This window comes from Cryptomeria japonica, chromosome 4 (assembly GCF_030272615.1).
Source record: "Cryptomeria japonica chromosome 4, Sugi_1.0, whole genome shotgun sequence".
In the NCBI taxonomy this organism is placed as follows: domain Eukaryota; kingdom Viridiplantae; phylum Streptophyta; class Pinopsida; order Cupressales; family Cupressaceae; genus Cryptomeria; species Cryptomeria japonica.
In genome coordinates, this window is record NC_081408.1 from 288,369,923 (window position 1) to 288,381,910 (window position 11,988).

General features: G+C 34.5%; 1 pseudogene; it reads left to right on the plus strand.

The window, feature by feature from the left end:
- Positions 1–3,764: 3,764 nt before the first annotated feature.
- LOC131071702 (acidic endochitinase-like) lies at positions 3,765–8,081 on the plus strand (annotated as a pseudogene).
- The last annotated feature ends 3,907 nt before the right edge of the window (positions 8,082–11,988 follow it).

An 11,988-nucleotide genomic window follows, 5' to 3' on the forward strand; every position in this document is an offset into this window, starting at 1 on the left:
ACTTAAGAAATTTGAGGATGATTGATGAAGAAGGTATGGTAGTGATGGTTTAGAAGAAAACTTGATGACTAGGTTGTCTTTGGCATGAACATGAAGGATCTATTTAAATGGCAAGTTGTATGAAGGGATATGACCACCCTGATTTGGAAGATAGTAGGTGTTTCAAAGGACAAACTTGAATGTTGACGTAGAGGATAAACTCTTAGCTTCTCTCTTAGGCTTATGAAAAATGGGACGGATAGAGTTTTGACGCAGTTTTGGACTTGGTGTGGGTAATGACTTTGGACAATTTTGTTTGTGTCTTGACAAATATTTTTGCAAAGTGTTTGGGGATAGTGATGTGTTTTTAGTCTACTCTTGGCAAGTATGTATCAAACAAAGCAAACGCAATGATTAAATGCATATTATCTCAAAGAAACTCATACTCATATACAGCATTCTTAAGGCTGGCAAGGACAATAGTCATTGAATCCCAATTTAAATCCCATCTACGCTTACCCAGAGCAGACACTTAGATGCTTGACCCCACTGGCTCCCCTCCACGGCACTCACTTCTCGGGGCAGCCAAGCATCAATTCCCATGAAAACTCCTCATGGCGAACTTTGTGTCTCTACTAAGGGTCGTAAGAATATGGGCCGCTTCAGAGGTCCGACCTCCTACACCAATGACTAGAGTGTTTTTGGCCACTATGACAAGGTATTTAGTAAGTCTTTCTGTTAGGAGCTACCCTTCGAAGTTGCGCAAGCGCAATTGAGGCCTATAGCCCAACGAAGCACAAAGAACTTAGTAGTCACGCAAGCATGATTGAGATCTCTAGGATCCTACTAAGCACCCAATGTGAGAGTGAACTCTCATATAGCCCCAACCATTAACCCTTTCATAGTGAATGGCCTATTTATTATAGTGAGTTGGGAACCCCAGATCCGGGTGTACTCACTTGGGTCGTTCCCCTCTTACCTTCTCAAAGAGCAAGTTGGGAGGGCAGGTCCACTAGAGGTAAACACACAATCAAACAAGAAAAGGTTGGAGGGTCTGGATTTCTGATCATCTAGTAAGACAAGAGCATACTTTCCTACCTTTACGCTTTTCTTAAAGACACATAAGACAATGGTTCATTCCATTTTAATTAATATCTAGGTGCCTAATTTAAATAAATGCATAATATTTGGCTGAATCAGCTAGGCAACCTGCAAAACCACTTGATCAGTAGTTTGAAAAATGGAGTCTTCAAAAAGCGTCCTGCAAAACAACTTGATTAGTAGTTTGGAAAAATAGTCTTCAACAAGCGTCGTGCAAAAATCAACAAAATGACAAAAATATTATTTTTATTTTATTTTTTGGGAATGAATAGAAAAACATGAATAAAAACTTTTTTACTAATGACAAATGTGGATTTGAAGAAAGCTTTCATGGGTAAATGGGGTTTGACTAGGTTTTTACCACTTTCTAAGGAATAGGCAAGCGAAAAATGGGGATTTTGGAGGAGAGATGAAGGAATGGGAAAATTTGTCCAAGAGGGACAAAGAAGCAAAAGTTGAAGATGGATAGTATGGGAAAAAATTGGAGGTGATTGGATGAAAAGGGAAGAAGTTATGGCAAACCCTAAAAATAGAGAAATATGGGATTTTGGGCTTCAAAAAGTGGATTTTTGAGATAAGGCCTCCAGGGAAGAAAATGTGGAAAATGGCAATGTGGAGAATCTGGTGAAATTTGAAGGGAAATGGAGTCAAGATAAAGAAGATATGGCGAAAAAACAGAAAAAAAAATTTACTTTAAAAAAAAAATTAACCCTAGATTTAACGGAACAGAAAACCTAAATTTAACATAACAGAAACCCTAAATTTAACATAACAGAAACCCTAAATTTAACAAAACAGAAACCCTAGATTTAACAGAGCAGACAGAAAACCTAGATTTAACAGAGCAAATTGTCGCATTAAACAGAATAAAATAAAAATGTCAAAGGTCTAGATTTCTGATTGTCTAGATAGACAAGAGCATACTCTCTACTTTCACACATTCCTGCGGGCGGATAGATTATATTTAAACAGAGCAGATAACAGGAAATAAATAAATTAAATGCAGACTACCAGTTAGCGCCTAAATTTTTTAGACAGATTAACAGAGCAGACAGTAGCACTACACAGATAGAAAAGTGTCAAAGGTCCGGATTTCTGATTGTCTAGATAGACAAGAGCATACTCTCCTATTTTCACACTTTCTTACGGTCAAAGCATACAGTCGTGCTAAACAGAATAGAAAAGTGAAAGGTCTGGATTTCTGATTGTCTATATAGACAAGAGCATACTCTCCTACTTTCACATAGATTATACTAAAACAAAACAAACAACAAATCAAATAACAAATCAGATAACAGAGTTGTCATACTGCAACAAAAATAGAAACAAAACAGAATAAGGAGGAGTTGTCGCGCAGAAATGCAGAGCTGCGATTCTGGAACCTGCGAAAAAGATATATATATATATATATTTATTTATTTTTCTGCAATCGCGGTATTTTGGAACCTACATCTCACAACTCACAAAAACCTAAAAAAAAAAACATTAGTTCTCAAGGACGTGAGTCCCACCGGGCATGCCAAAATGAAGAGAGAAAAATAGATTTGAAAGGTAAACTAATCAAAACATAACGAAATAAACATGCAGAATGCTTAAATATCATAAAAGACCATTTCACCTTGCTATTTTACCTTCTCTTTCGAATTGAGCTTGATGAAGTGAAGGCACCCCTTGATAATGCTCCACTTGATGTGCTCCTTTGATTGCTGGATGTGGATGGCTCTCTAATATTGTGCACAAATGATAAGGATGAGATAATCAAGTTGCCAAGATGATTTCCTGGGCTCAAAAGGGCAGCATAAGCTTACTGGATTTCAAGATGTTTTGAATGAAGGGATGGAACCCTATTTTATAGGAAGAGGAGAGGAAAATGGATGGCTAGGATGAATTCGAGATGAAGGGCTAAGATTTACTTGTGAGGTCACACAAGTTCCAAGAGAGGGTGTGGAGACCAAGAAATATGCCTTAAAGGCATTTCGTATCTCCACACTCTACAAGATGCATTGGAGGAATTAAAAATTCTCCAAAAATGGATATTATGGGGATTGGAAGAATAAAAAGGAATTAAAAATTCCTTGGGAGAGGGAAATGCCTAGAGGAATGTGAGATTTCGAAAATCTTACATTCATCTAGAAAAAGAGCATTTAAAGGTAGTGGCTGGATGAAAGGACAAAGAGTTGACTTTGTGGCTAATCATGATGATTAGCCATTAACGAATCATTAGGAGGGGAATTAGAGGAAATGTTAGGTGGGATTTATATTTGTAGGAGAATTTGACTAGGAGAGAGAATGAGTGGAGGGAATAAAAAATTAGAAGAATAATGTTAAGTGAGTTTAGGGAGTTTCTAGAAGAATTTAGTAGGTTAATGATGAATTAAGAAGATGATTTGTAGGAATCATGTAGGTTAACTAATTAATTGAAATTAATTAGCTAAGAGGAAGATTTGTGAGGATTTGATTTTTTAGAAGAATAAAGAAAGGGATTGATTTATTTAATTAATCAATCATATGCTATAGTGACAATATTAATTATATTTAATTAATATTGAGAAGAATTTTAATTAACATAATTAATTAATTAATTATGTGAGGAATAAAAAATAATTATTTTCTACAAATAATCGAGCCAAAATTTACACAGACACCATCGGCCATATAATCCCATATATAGCATGACTGCTAAAATGACAATGCTTTTTCTTGGAAGCCTTTAAATACTTTCGAATGGTTTCATTTTGTGTATCATTGCACAAACTTGTCTCTTGAATTGCCTTCACAAGATGGGTAATTCCCAGATGGAATTTAACGGTTTCTAATCATGTAGCGCAATGTTCCCTTAACATCTGTTGCATATTCTCTACTCAAAGGAAAGTGAAGAAGAACATGCATTATTCCCCCAATACCTCATCATCAGACACCTTATCTGCTAGGCTAAACATGTTTAAATTGCCTGGAATTTTCCCCACCACATGGAACGTATTGGATTGCACAAGTGTTTGAAAAATATCAAAATGTCCATGTCAATTAGATGGCACTGTTTATGTCAATTATATCTTCCTCCATATCATATCCATGGGGTTTACTAAAATGACAACTTTCTATGTGCCTTCGCTATTTACATTTTCAAAGACATCCAAATCTACTTCTACACAATGCCCATGTTAGCAAAATATTTTACTTTTATTCACAATTCTATCATGCCATTTCTAGTGCAGACAGGGAGGATAGTGAAAGACAAAGTGGAATTGGTTCTAAACTGTTTTAAACCCGCAAACTGCTAAAGTCATTTCAACAAATCCATTTGTGTATAACCTACCATCGCGGCATGTCAGGAATCATATCTTTGAAGCAATATTTCAAATGGCTTATATGCCCTGGGTATGCTTCTGACTTACATGCATGGCTTGATGTATGCAGTTGCAATTACAACATTTGAAAAAATTCCTCTATCATTGCGGTTTGATCTTATGCATATCCTGTGATCATTGCATGAAATGAGACCATATTTATTTAAAGCATTCAGTCAAACAATTCGCATGCCGTGTCTGAGCTTTGCACATTCTACCTAAGTATTCTGTGAAACAAATCACGTGCGTTGTCTATACATTCACAATCTGCATCCATGTCTACAAGATCAGTTGCAACTACAACATCTGACGAAAATCCTCTATCTTCTACAATGCATTTATGAATGCTCATAACCTATTGTTTGAAGTTTTCTTCTTTTTTTTTTATTTTAAAAAAAACTTTTACGGAAGAGGTTAAGAATGTTGTAGAACGGAGCATTTCTAACATTCTTGACAAAGTGGGGCCCACAAGGTTAAGAAATGAGGTTAGAAATGCTCAATTTTGGAGCATTCCTAATGTTTTCATGAGAGGTTAGAAGTATGGGTTAAGAATTCTCAAAAACTGAGCATTTCTAACCTTTTTTTTGGCAAAAGGTTAAGAATGCTCAAAAAGTGAGCATTTCTAACCTTCTGCTTCAAAGACTATGATTTTGACCTCGAAAACCATTGATCATGGAGAGGAATCAAGGAGGAATGTAATTGATGTTTTTAGACAACTTTTTATCGCAAATGACCAGACATATTAAAATAATTTAAAATATTAAATTATTATTTGAGAAATAATTTAAATATTTTAAATTTATTGCTTTGGCTGGAGAAAAATGACATAACTTTCAAACGGTAGGGATTTAGGTCCTTAAATTTGAGACACGTGTCAATGGTAGGTAAATGGGTCCACACAATTATTTACACCTCATGACGAATTCTAGGATGAGATATTTTAATCATTTTTGGGTGACAAATACCAAAATTTGAAGGTTTAATATATGACAAATTACAAACTGGGTTCAAACGAAAATTGGCCACATGACACAAAATGATGCTAACGACATGTCTATCAAATTGTTTCCCTCAATTCTTGGTAATTTCCAAAATTCATCCCTTTTTCATATTTTAACTAGCAACAACCTTGGATTGTGTGTTCACTGTTTACGCGTAAACACGTATTAGATCTTCATTCAACATTGAGATCGATTTGAAATTAAAATTTTAGGTATGCCAAATATGGGGGCAACAAATACAAAGCATGATATTTTTTGTATTGAAAACATAAAACTTAAATACAATTTAATAACACATAATTAGGTAAACTAATTTTTAAATGTTTCAATAGAAATCATACATAAGCTAGCATATATAGTTTTAGAATAATATAGGTTAAGTACACTTAAAAATATCATATATGTTCATTATTCCACTTTAAAAAAATTATTATCTTATTATATTGTAATTAATATTAAATTAATATAATATTATTATATTATAAAAAATATTAATTTTTTACAGATATAATTGTATTATTATGTTTTAATATATATTTTTTTATTATGAAATTATTATTATATTTTTATTTTATATTCCCTCTTATTCTTATGTAGGGACACTTTCAATCCCCCATAGTTAATAATATTAGATGGAGATATTTACAAAGTTAATTTATGGAGATAGACAAATTGATTGATCACTTAAATTTGATAAAATAATTAAATATTTTTTTGCTTTTCATAGATTTAAATGTGGCAAACAAGTCAAATTAACTGCTTTAAGTTTTTATTGATAGACATTTTTATATTCATATGTGAGTAGAATGTGCTTTCAGCATAACTATTAAAATAACTTCAGTTAGATACAATCATGTATCCTAAAATATGCTCAATTTAGCAAATAATTCAAAAGGATTGCAATATAAATGTTGATATGACAACCAAAATATCTTATAATCTTAAAAATTATAAATTACATAAAATTTTCAGTATTCAATATAAATGTTGATATGACAACCAAAATATCTTATAATCTTAAAAATTATAAATTACATAAAATTTTCAGTATTCATTATATCTCTGTAATTATGACCTACGACCTTATTATATTGTAATTTAATTTTAAAAATTATTGTTATCCTCACTTTACATAAATTATTGGAGATATAATTTCCAACAAGTGCAGTTTCTAAATTCAATTATGTGAAAAAAATTACATCAACATTTGAAATCATACTTTGAAAATGGAGGAGAAAATAATTTCATTTCAATATATACTATATTTTTTATTAATTAAAATAAAAAATAAATAAAAGTGATATGGTTACTAGATACTACCCACCTTGCTTCATATCAGATTGATCCCTGTGATTGATAAATTTACACCCAGGTGACTGGTCAATGGACTCGGATCCTGATTCCCCGTATCTGCTTTTGGAATTGGAGTGTTACTCGCGCTTGTCCTATGTGCGCATCGGTTTGTTCTTGCCATCTTGATCCAGCCCATCATTGATTTGTTTAAGGTCGAGGTTCATGTGCATTGCATTTCTTTAAATATTATCGCCAAAGCCGTCTGCAAGTCCATAGGATTTCGCGGAAAAACTCATTATTGCGCGAACACGAGGCCCACATAGAGGCGGCTTAGTCTAGATAAGCAGTTATTATCAACTGCCCATCCCAGGAATTCAAACACTGTCACAGACTCTATATAGATATATATGGGGGTAGGGATTGAAGCATTGCTCAATTCATTTCAAGTACAATGGAGATGAATAAGATCAATTACAGAGCTGCGGCAACTGCCCTTATTCTGGCCACCTGTATCGTGTGGAGGGCCTCTGCAGCTGAAAGCATAGCCATATACTGGGGCCAAAACGGCAACGAAGCCTCTCTTACCCAAACCTGCGCCACCGGTAATTTCAAATATGTCATACTCGCATTTCTTCCCGTGTTTGGAAACGGCCAAACACCGCAGCTGAATATGGCGGGTCACTGCGAGCCCTCTTCTGGCGGCTGCAAAAATCTGAGCAGCGAAATAAAGTCATGCCAGCAGAAAAACATAAAGGTGTTTCTGTCCTTGGGAGGAGGCGTTGGAAACTATTCCATCGCCTCTGCCCAAGATGCACAGAACGTCGCAAACTATCTGTGGAATAATTTCCTGGGCGGGAAATCTGCATCGCGGCCTCTGGGCGACGCCGTTTTAGACGGAGTCGACTTCGACATCGAGGCAACGACTGCGCACTGGGACGACCTCGCCAAAGCGGTGTCTGCGCTTTCCTATCGCGGCGGCAAAAAGGTGTTGCTCAGCGCTGCTCCTCAATGTCCTTTTCCCGACGCCTATGTGGGAAAGGCTCTGCAGACTGGGCTTTTTGACTATGTTTGGATTCAGTTCTACAACAACCCCCCTTGCCAATACGCCAATGGAGACGCTTCCAATCTGGTGAGCTCATGGAACAAGTGGATAACTTCTGTACCCAAAACTACGAGTTTCTTTCTAGGGCTTTCTGCTTCCAGTAGCGCTGCAGGAAGTGGGTTCATTCCCGCGGCTACGCTGAAGTCGAAGGTGCTGCCTCAGATCAAGAAGTCGTCGAAGTATGCGGGAGTGATGCTGTGGTCCAAGTTCTATGACGAGCAGACTAAATACAGCTCATCTCTTAGATCTTCTGTCTGAGGAGAGATGATCATCACTCACTTTTGCTAGAGGCGTCTAGTATAATTAGTACTAAATAATACTCGCGCCTACTCAACTGGTGTTTAAACTTTGAATAATTACGATCCCGAAACAGTACTACAGTCGGGATCAACACACGTAAAAAGATAAGTGTTATAAGTAAGAGAGTTGCCGTGACCCTTCCAAGGCCTCACCTTATATCTAAGGGTTTAAAATTGAAACAGGCTACCATTAATCTTTTCTTTGGCGAATAAATTATTAACGAGCACTTGTACCCCTATAGGGTTCAAGATATAAGCCGATAGGAAAGTAAAGGTACGATTTAGATATATTTTAATACTATATAAATAAATATATTTTGGTGTAAAAACTATGCATATTAAATTATATGAATAAATACAATTGTATTTGATTTTTTTAAACTATGCTTTAAATTTGTATAGGAGAATATGAAACCATTTTTTTTTGTTCTCTTTGTGATGTGTGTGTTTTACTACTTGAATTGTACTACTTAATGTTGGTGGCTTATTTATTTTGAAAATTTTCTTGTCTTCAGGTTTTTCTCATGGTTTGATTATCTAACCAAATAACCTGCATTTTTTTTACAACCATCAACTATTAAAGAAAATGTATACAAAATATGAGTATATTGACAAATCCTTATAAAATACAATGAAAAAATCTTTTGTGATATCATATGTTTTGTAATTGATTTGAATATTCCAATAAATGATTTATAATTTAATATTTTTTTTAAGAAAATTAAATGACTTCAAGTCAGCAATAAAGGACATCATATGATGTATTTTGAAACCTCCACAATCCTTAATTTTGTAAAATCAAGTTCCTAGCTAGAACCACCTCCAACCACTCAACTCCTAATGCCCCAAACAAGCATACTTTTTTAAAGCAATGCCATAAAGGTGATCCATCAGTGGTTGGCTAAATAGAGAAGGAAAAAACATAAATAAGGAATCTAGACAAGCACACCAGATCACACCTAAGCCATTCTTGATAATGTTTCCATCGATATATACATTACATTAACATCTGATTGTATGGGGATTTAGTATTGTTCTATTTCCCTTACTATTGAATTCATTCCAGCCATTTGAATTAGATTTCAAAGGAAGCTATGACAAATAATCAAACAAATGATATTGTCTATAAATGTAGTTGTTAGTCATATTAATGCATCTCTGTTGAAAGTATACAATTGAGAATTAATAAAAGATAAACATCGAATTGTATTTTGATTGACTGCTAAATAAGGTAGTAGAGAAAAAAAATTAGTAAATAAGCATTAACCCTGTGTAAATTCCATATCCTTTCTCAGCTAAATGAGGTTCTATTTCCTGCATGTTGAAGAAAGCCAACCTATATTGTGAGAAAATATAGTATTTAAGTATATAGATATGTATTGAAATGAATGCAAATATTTCTTGGAATAAATTCGACACAAAAATTCCTAAAGTCAAAATAAAAGAAACCATCAATTACTATATATAACATAGGCAATCTTGATATGAGAAAATGGATCACTGTAAATGAAACATTACTAAGCATGCAAAAAAATATTTTACCATTTTCAAATTGTGACCAGCAACCCCCATTTTCAAGCTTACAACAACCTATACTAATGCAAGATTACCAAGATACAATTATCCACTATCCTTATTATGATGAACATACCTCTACGAGTGTTGCACACATAAAGGCAGATGACTCTTGCAAAATTTCAAGTGCAATCGTCGATGTTGGTGAGATCTGGGGAGCTGCCTCTACATAGCTAAAGTCTCGAGTGGTGGTGGCATGTAATGTTAGTGAGTGGTCCATAGAGATATTGAACCTTAAATAATTTTAACCAGAGAACTTAGAAGAGTTCATTCTGATTAGAATTGTTCATATGAAAAATCTCTTATGAGTCTTTGCAATAAGGTCTATTGTCTTATAAAGAAGAGTGATTGACTTTATTCCTTTCATTTTGACAAATCATTTATTTGTAATATTGTCAAAATGACCATATACACCTTTTTGAAGAGCCCCATATTAAAAAGGGAATCTAAGTTATTAAAGTCACATGTACATTTAGGAATTTAGTTTTCATTTAAATCTACGCGTGTCTTAGCTCATGAAGAAATCATAACAGGTGTCATTAACAACTCTAGAAGCCATGATGATATAGGTGAGAAAAATTATTGCAATGGTTAGATATGCAGAAGAGCGTCCATAAGGATGAAATCAAATAGAAGGGACTATTAAAACAAAATCATTTACCTAACCATGGCGCAAATGAGATCATTTCTAGTCTACAAACATTGAGAAGACACCCACAATTGTAGATGTGATCACTTTGTTGGCAACAAGGCAGCAAACTGAGAGTGTGGGGTGAATCAATTTGCACAAAAATCTTTACTCAACTTAAACACCAATTCAGATCTAATTAATGAAAGCAAAAGCATAAATCAACACCACATCAATAACACATTTAACACCAAGATTTTTGACATGGAAAACCTGGTTAAGAGAAAAACCATGGTGGGAACCTACCCATAATGAGATGATACCCTATTAGAAGTATATAAAGTATTACAATGGGGAATGCACATGCATTCAGGCATACTGCCTAGAACTCACTACTCAAATACAATAACAAAGAGGGCTATGACCCTTGGGAAGACTCACTATCTTACAAAAAGATTCAGATTACATCCGAAAGATCATGAACTAATAAAATAGCATTTCCTCATGCCCGATTACAGTTTCAGTTAAGCTCATATACTGCTTTGCTACACTTCTTCACACTTCTTCTCTGCTACCGAAATATTAAAGCATTATTCACTCATTACACACTGATATTGTAGATACATCCACAACAAGATATTACACCAATTTACATATATCATCAACGTATATTTCAAGGTCAAATCAACCCACAACACAAATTATTAAATATAACCATACACGCTACAATAACACATGCGGACCAAAACAATGTCATCTAAGGCATAGTTTGGAACTAATTCAACTCCTCGAACATGCAACTCCTCCAATAATTATGCCTCGAACATCCACAACATGCTACAATCATCATGTTGGCCAAGAACATGAAGAACACCACCAGAATAAAAAAAATCATCTATAACGCACACAATGATCAATGCGGACCATCAACACAAATAGGACACGATCTAGAAACATCCACAAGAAATGTGAATTACCACAAAAACAACCGCAATATCATCATTTACTAGAATCTCCATCACCATTATACCGAACCTCAAGAACACTAACTGAACTAACTGTCAAACTGAAAGATACACTTGCGGATCTCCAAATCATGAACCATCTAAATTGAGGACACACCAGAACATCCCAAACACTTTTCCAAATCCACAAACCAAGATATTGCAATTTTAGAGCAATGTGGAGCAAAATCCAAAACACTGATCAACAATGAACAATTGAAAACCAACCTCAATATTGGACCTCACAACTCAACCAAATCACCATGTGGACCATGGAAACTTCTACTGAATCAACTAGAGATACCTAACATAAAGCCCTTTAATCTACAACAACTCATCTGCAACACACTGACCAAACCAACTTACTTAATCTGACTACAACACTGGAACACATAGAGGAATATGTTGATATCAATGAGAACAACACATTCCAACAAATGTCTCAATAATATCCAATAACTTTTACTATATGTGTCGATGGGAGTGCCTTCAACAATAGCAGAAAGATGCAACTTTGCAACAACTATATAAAGATTTTGCAAGAGAGAAAAAATAAGAGATGGATTATGAGAATCTAAAGCAATGCAAGATAGAATGAAAGACATGAATATTGGTGAGCAACATATGTTAGATGTCAAATGTGAAATAAATTTGTAAAA